Below are 7,521 nucleotides of genomic sequence, written 5' to 3'. Positions count from 1 at the left end.
AAAATGAAAATAAATGTAATATTTCTTTTATATTTTGAGGATTTGTTACTACCTATCTGTGTGCGTTTTGTTTTATTTACTAAACCTGTATACATTTTAGAGATACGGCGTCACGAGTTTATTCTTGAATACTGTGAAATATCGTTGAACTGCCGTAAAAGCATTGAAATATAGAAATTTCACTTCAGCATATCGTATTTACTTTGCAATATAATGTAATGTGTAATATTAATCTGTTCCAAACGCTAATATAAATTGATGTTTATAATATAACATACTGTGAATGATGTCTCTGTTTCGTATGAAATGTTTGAAGTAGTCACTTATGTGTAGTTGCCCAATAAAATTTAAACAGGTGGAGCAGGAGGTAAACACGAACATTCGTAAAGTTATTACTTACGTTGTGTTGTTCTATCCAGTCGTACCCGTTCTGATATAATAAAAAGCGACAACAAAAAATAATTAACATCACATGACACATAACCGTTGTCATGACTTTCAAAATATTATTAAACATTGTTTCAACACATCAATACTCTCACCAAACTAATAAATGGGGACATATAGGTTTTAATAATGACTCCCCATTGGATACGACAAACTTTGTTTCAATATAATCATGTTTAACGAACACAACATTATAGATACATAATTCATAGAGCATTACGACTCATTGTAGATGTTATTTTGCTGGGCAAGGTAGGTCCAAAACATTTTATAAGAAAGAACAACTCGCACAAGAAGCATATAATAGTACAGTATTTAATGTGCACCAAATAGACCTTAAGGCGTTTTTTCACTTCTGAAAAGAGAAAGCTAATTTTTCATTGTCATTGTAGGGAAGACACACATGTGATGACACCAATAAAATTTGGTTTTATTTACAGTACACGAAAAAGTCATGAAATCACTTCAAGCAATGTTATAGGGACATTAGAACTATAGAAATATCCCTAGCTTACATGTAATTGAGCATGTTAATCTTATTAATTTGTTAATGTCCAACATTATCGTGCTTTCTTGCTGTTGAATATAAAATTAATGCCGTTGTTAAGAGGAATACTAATGAATTTATTCCACATACACCTTATAATTTGGACATCGATCACTCCTGTAAAGATTTGTTGAACAGTACTACAGCTAACAGCAAAACAAACAAGGGAGGACTTACTCCTATCTCCTCCTGAACCCGACGCCATTCTCAACGTTATCAAAACTAGTCTTTCCTGAAGTAAGTCAGCTCAACTTCTGAAAAAAGGAGAAAATATGATAACGTAGTAATAAAACCATAATCATGGTAATGAATCATTTCATTTTTAGCTATCTGAGGACGGAGTCCCAGAAAGCTAATGCGATCAGACGTGTTTTTTGGGTGGTCTCCGAGCTAGGAAACACGAAAGCGGCTACAATATAAAATAATGATATTGTAGTATACTGAGATTGAAGCGTATTTACTTCAGATGTTCAATTGACCATTTTTAGCTGTTGAAATGGATTTGTGTAATTTGAGTGAATTTAATTCGTAGGTGTTCAGAGACCAGTGTTGCTAAATTTAGAGCATACATGCTTTCCACACTCTTTGGACATAAAGTCTGAACCTCCACACATAAATTGATAAGAAACGTTGTTAGCCGACGAGGACATATCAGTTTTACACACGCAGCCAGCAAAACCGTACGTGTTTGTTTTTTAAGTTAGGACATTCAGCAGACAAGTATTGTGGATTGCGAACTCGTCATAGGTCCGTCAAAATGAGTGGACACACAATGAAATAAATGATGGCATATATATTTACAATCAACTGTCATAAGATGCGAAAGCGTATTTGGACCACGGGACCTGATCATTTGTTACAGCTATATTTTGACCTAAACTAAGGGAACCTGATCATTTGTTACAGCTATATTTGGACCTAAACTAAGGTGTTTGGAGTAATATTACACGTTTGGGGGGTTTAGAACGGTAAAAATGCCCGCATATTTAAACATATAGATCGATTCATGTGGCATGTAAAAGCCTTGAATTGGTGACAAGATTCCGTACTTTTTTCCCGGTATCAAACGAATCAAAATTACGATTAGTTGGAGTAATTAACATTTTCGTTTTTAGTGGTTTCTTGATACAGTGGCAATTATAAATTCAAACTGTATGTACCAAAATATCAGTTCACAGTTAGATAACGACGTCAAAGAATTGAATTTATTTTAATTCATAAAACATATGTTTGTGTTTGCTATTATCCGGATTTAAACCAGATCGATGTATCAATATCAGTTATATTCTGTACGAAGCATGCATGTTTCAGAGAGCTACATGGTCATTGGCCTCCTGTTAAGTATACTATCAAATACAGATATAAAACTACCAACATTTGATGAACAGATAAAGACACAAATTTATAAAATGATGAAGTTTGCAGATCAGTAAAGGATGAAAGAAAGGAAGGTGAACATAAGAGTGAAAACCTTTTGATTATACCTTACACCTTAGTTACACTTTACACCTTTTTGGTTGTTGTGTAGATGTTACATTTGTATAGCAAATGATTGGAGAAAGTATAGGGACAGTCCCCACAGCAAATACTGGTAGTATATTTGTATCAAAATGTTCAGCTTCGGCAGTGGTATAATGTTGCTCTAGGTTAAGGATCTCAAATGTCCCTATGTTATGACATAGAAAACAAGTTGTTCAGACCACAACAGAGTTCTAGGCCTCCGGGATGGCCGAAACCAACGGTTAAAACCAATCATATAATGATCGTGTTTGTCTCTTTACACTCAGTAATGGTAGATATAGTTATTAGAATGAGCGTATCAAACTGTTTTAAAGTTGAAATTCGAGATCCGAGACATAAAGGGTGTGGCCAGATCTTAGGGTCGATTCTGATATCGTGATTGTGTGTATCTCTTTATGCTAAGCAATCTTACATATTGTTATGAGGTAGGGAGCTAAACAGTTTGAAAGTTTCGACCTAGGGACTAAGTGTTCATGGATAATCCCAGACCCTGGCAATTCCATTTGATATATATGAATGAAAAAGCGTACCAGTAAAATATGTTATACACTTTGTATAAATCATATGAATGTAAAATAACGTACTAGTACAATGTGGTGAACATTTTGTATGATTCCTATTAATGTAAAATAACATCTTAGTACAATTGTGTGAACACTTTGTATAAGTCATGCGAATGTAAAATAGCGTACGGGTACAATATGGTATACACTTTGTATCATTCATGTAAATACAAATGATGTACGGGTACATTGTGGTGAACACTTTGTATAATTCATGTGAATGCAAAATGACATCTGCATACAATGTGGTGTGCACTTTTATAATGCATGCGAGTGTAAAATGACGTAATTGTACAGCGTGGTGAACACTTTGTATAATTCCTGTGATTGTTAAATACGTGTTGGTACAGTGTGGTGAACACTTTTATATGAAACTACTGTATGTATTATAATTGATCGGAACGCATGATACATGTACTTGTATTATTTTTTGTTAGGATTATGTTAGATTCTGTCGTAATTTTGATTTCTTGTTTTGTCCAATTTTCCCGTAATGATGCTGTGGGCAGTAGGTTTTATTTTCGATTACATTTTATCCAGTGAAATATATTCATTCTATGAAAGTGACATTTTTGACTATCACTTTAGTTGATTTGACCAATCAAAACCAATGACTACAAACGACAATTGTACCACGAGACACATTACAAGTTGCCCATCTGGGACATCAGCCCATTCTGCTGCCTATAATAATCATCTGCTTCTTATTATGAATAAATTATTCTCTGTTGGAGACACAAAGTTTAATTTCACGGTAAGCTTTCATTTTCATAAAAGCCAGCAGACTATGCAGGTCAGCAATTCTAACTATTTGATCGAAGAAAACTCAAGCTTTTCGGCAAATGTTGTAGCATCAGTGACAAGCACGTATTCATGAACACCTTATAATTGGGACATCGATCACTGCTGTAAAGATTTATTGTAGTGTACTACAGTTAACAGCAAAACAAACGAGGAAAACAGGAGAGTACTTACTCTTGTCTCCTCCAGAACCCGACGCCATTCTCAACGTTATTAAACTCTAGTCTTTCCTGCGGTAAGTCAGCTCATCATCTGGAAAAAACGCAGCAATAAAATCATAATCATGTTAATGAATCATTTCATTTTCATAAGGTATACTATTAAATTTAGATATTAGAAAATCAACATTTAATAATCAGAAAAGCCACATGTCAATAGATCGATGTACCAATATCAAATATTATGTACGACGCATGCATATTTACGAGAGCTACGTGGCCATTGGCCTCTTGCTAAGTATACTATCAAATATAGATATGAAAATACGAACATTTGATGAACAGAAAAAAGACAGTTTTTAGAATGATGAAGTATGCAGATCAGTAAAGGATGAAAGAAAGGAAGGTGGACATAAGATTGAAGACTGATATACGTAATATTTTTTGTATACAAATTTTCATCTTCACCTGTGGTAATATGTTGCTCTAGGTAAGGGATCTCAAATGTTCCAAAGTTATGACCCAGGAACTAAGTGGCTAATGCCAGAATAGAACCCTAGGCTTTGGTTTGGTTTGGTTTAATTTTGTTTAACGTCCTATTAACAGCTAAGGTCATTTGAGGACGTGCCTCAATGTGTTTTAGTGTATGCGTGCCTGCGTGTGTGTATGCAGGAGACAGGGTATTTTGTTGTGCTTGCCTCCTTTATAGTGCTATCTCACTGAAATACCATGCCGAAGGCACGCAGCAAAACATTCCGCCCGGTCACATTATACTGACAACGGGTGAACCAGTTGTTGCCATTCCCCTAAATGCTGACCGTTAAGCAGGGAATAACAACTACCATTTTTAAGGACTTTGGTATGTCCCGGCCTGAGTACAGAGCCCATTGCCTTCCTCATCTGGGCAAACGCTCAACATTAAACCAAAAGTAAGGTGTTGCCAAGCAAGGCGCTAGGAAATAAAAGGTAGTTAGAAGTAGAAAGAAAGATAAACATCCCAAATATTGCAATGGGTGCAGCAGATTTATTGTGGTCGCGTTTGTGTATAGAGGACACCAAAGCAATTCCCCAATTCTTCAGGGGGCTACCGCATTAGTCGCCTCCTACGATAGGGGTGGAGCCCTAGGCCTCCAGGATGGCCAAAACCAACGGTTAATACCAATATCATGATTGTGTTTGTCTCTTTTTACTCAGTTATTGTAGAAATGGTTATAGAATGGGCATGTATCATACTTGTATCAAGTTGTAATCCAAAAGTCTGAGACATAAAGGGTGTGGCCAGATCTTAGGGTCGATTCTGATATCGTGATTTTGTGTATCTCTTCATGCATTGCAACCTTATATAAAGTTGTTATGAGATGGGGAGCTCAACAGTTTGAATGTTTCGACCTAGGGACTAAGTCTTCATAGATAGTGCCAGACCCTGGCAATTCCATATGTAACATAAATGTGTCATGATAGACAAACCTAACCCCATGTGCTCCTGTTAGTCCTTGGATATTTATGTGTAAATACAAACATATATTTGTATACAGTAAAATACATATTTTATTGTGTGTAAAATAACTAATCGAAACAATAAGACTACATGTAACACTTACGAACGATACCTGTATATGTTTTATTTTTTTTTAGGAATATGTTAGGTTCTGTCGTTTTAGAGAAAACTCATGTTTAATGAAATACTTGTCAGCGTCTTCAAGTCCCAAGTTCGGCTAAATGATTGGCAGAAAGTATAAGAGAAACAGGGTCATATTTGACAGTGATTAAGTATAACTTGCATACATTTTTTAGGTGGTGTGTTTATCTTATCATCAGATTATATAAGTATTGACAAAAATAACTCGGCACCCCCACCATTTTAGATTCGGCGCTTATCAAGACGGGTCTTTTTCTTAATAATAAAATCATGTTAGTAATTTGGCATACTTTATTAAAAGTATGAACTGAGGTGCCTTTTTTTATTAAATAAGTAACTAAAGGCTTTTAATTATGAGTTTTTACATTCTATTAAGAGTTTTGCAATGAGGACTATATTTTGTCGCGTAAGGTTGTCTAGACATGCTAGTGGTAACAGTATTCAGACCAAGTATTGTCAGCTTGATGGGGTAGGTTTTTCGTAAAAATGTAAAAAAACAGAATATCAAACAGTTTCTTTAGTAGTACCAAAAACATTAGCCACACTCGTGAAATATATTTTGTATTACTGCAGAGACTGTTCGATATCCTCTATATATTAAAAAAAATGTCTGTTTAAAAGAATATGGAAATCAATGTGATCAACACTCCCTAAGTTCAAAATTCAGCCTATACCTTCCCATTTTGGGGGACGGAATTCGACGGGGATTCCCCTATACAATATATCACTAGGTGTGCTCTATCGTATTATGTTTCAAACTGGCGAGAAATGAGGTCATTGTCACACTGTTTTCTACATTATTTACATTATTAATGTCGTTTTAATCTTTATCATAGCCTGCATAAAATATGTTGTTTTTTCGTGTCTATCATACATGCTGTTCTCATAATTCGTTGTACGCAAGACAGATGTATGTGCTGTATAATTGTAAACTACACCCACTGGCTCAGGTTTTTTTAATATTTTTGTATCCTCTTGTTTACTATTCCCGGCAATAAAACATATTTGTTGTTTCACCTGTCCTGTTTGTATTATATCATTGTTTACTACACCTTTTTATTTCAGTTAATCCATAACTGTTGTTATCTATTCTAGTTCATATCAAAGTATACCATGTTAGTTACTTCGTATCCTACTTCCTGTTTGGGTTCAACACAGTTGTTCACACAAAGAGTATCAGTGCATAGCCTATGTGGTTTATCGAACAACAATACATAAATTAATAGATGTAAACGATATGTATACGCATTGAAAATGGCATTATTTACACACACAAATATACAGTATCTGTTAAAAGGTACATTCTAAGTGGTATATACCTGTGAGTATGTACCTGTGCATCCAGTTGTTTACTGGTTACTACACAGTCACAATACAACATAGCCGGTCATATGTAATATAATTGGACAATAGTTACTGCTAACGAAACTCCTCTACTGAAGACATTTAATTTAAAAGTTAACATGTCAATACACATAAAGTATCAAGTGTAGCAACATTCGAAATATTGACGATATAACTTACCTTAGCTTTCTTGTACAATTAAGGTGCAATTTCCTTCCTTTTGTTGAATCACTGTTTAGGAGATTGTATGCGTCAAAACTGACAAGTCGGTTATGCAATCGCAACTTCTCGGCCAATTCCGGCTAGGCGCGGAATCATACGAGGTATGAATGGGCGGAATTGGCCGAGAAGTTGCGATTGGTCGGTTATGTACGATACCCTGGGGTACGATGTGGTTGTAAATTGTATCCAAATAGACGTGTTTTCAGTTTAGGATATTCGTGTACGTATAATGGGCTACGACTTCACTGCAGTCTGATCTTTTATATGGTACATATAAAT

At 35.1% G+C, this 7,521-nt stretch overlaps 1 long non-coding RNA gene across 1 annotated transcript; it reads right to left on the bottom strand.

Annotated features, from left to right (window-relative positions):
- Positions 1-398: 398 nt before the first annotated feature.
- Positions 399-7,281, bottom strand: LOC110462192. Its single transcript, XR_002464247.1, has 4 exons — positions 7,201-7,281; positions 4,054-4,131; positions 1,172-1,248; positions 399-430 (listed from the first exon to the last, which is right to left on the bottom strand). It is a non-coding gene; the product is annotated as an uncharacterized LOC110462192 (long non-coding RNA).
- Between the last annotated feature and the right edge of the window lie 240 nt (positions 7,282-7,521).

The sequence above is a fragment of the Mizuhopecten yessoensis genome, unplaced genomic scaffold (assembly GCF_002113885.1).
Source record: "Mizuhopecten yessoensis strain PY_sf001 unplaced genomic scaffold, ASM211388v2 scaffold10759, whole genome shotgun sequence".
Lineage (NCBI taxonomy): Eukaryota > Metazoa > Mollusca > Bivalvia > Pectinida > Pectinidae > Mizuhopecten > Mizuhopecten yessoensis.
This window is presented reverse-complemented; position numbering and strand designations above follow the sequence as displayed.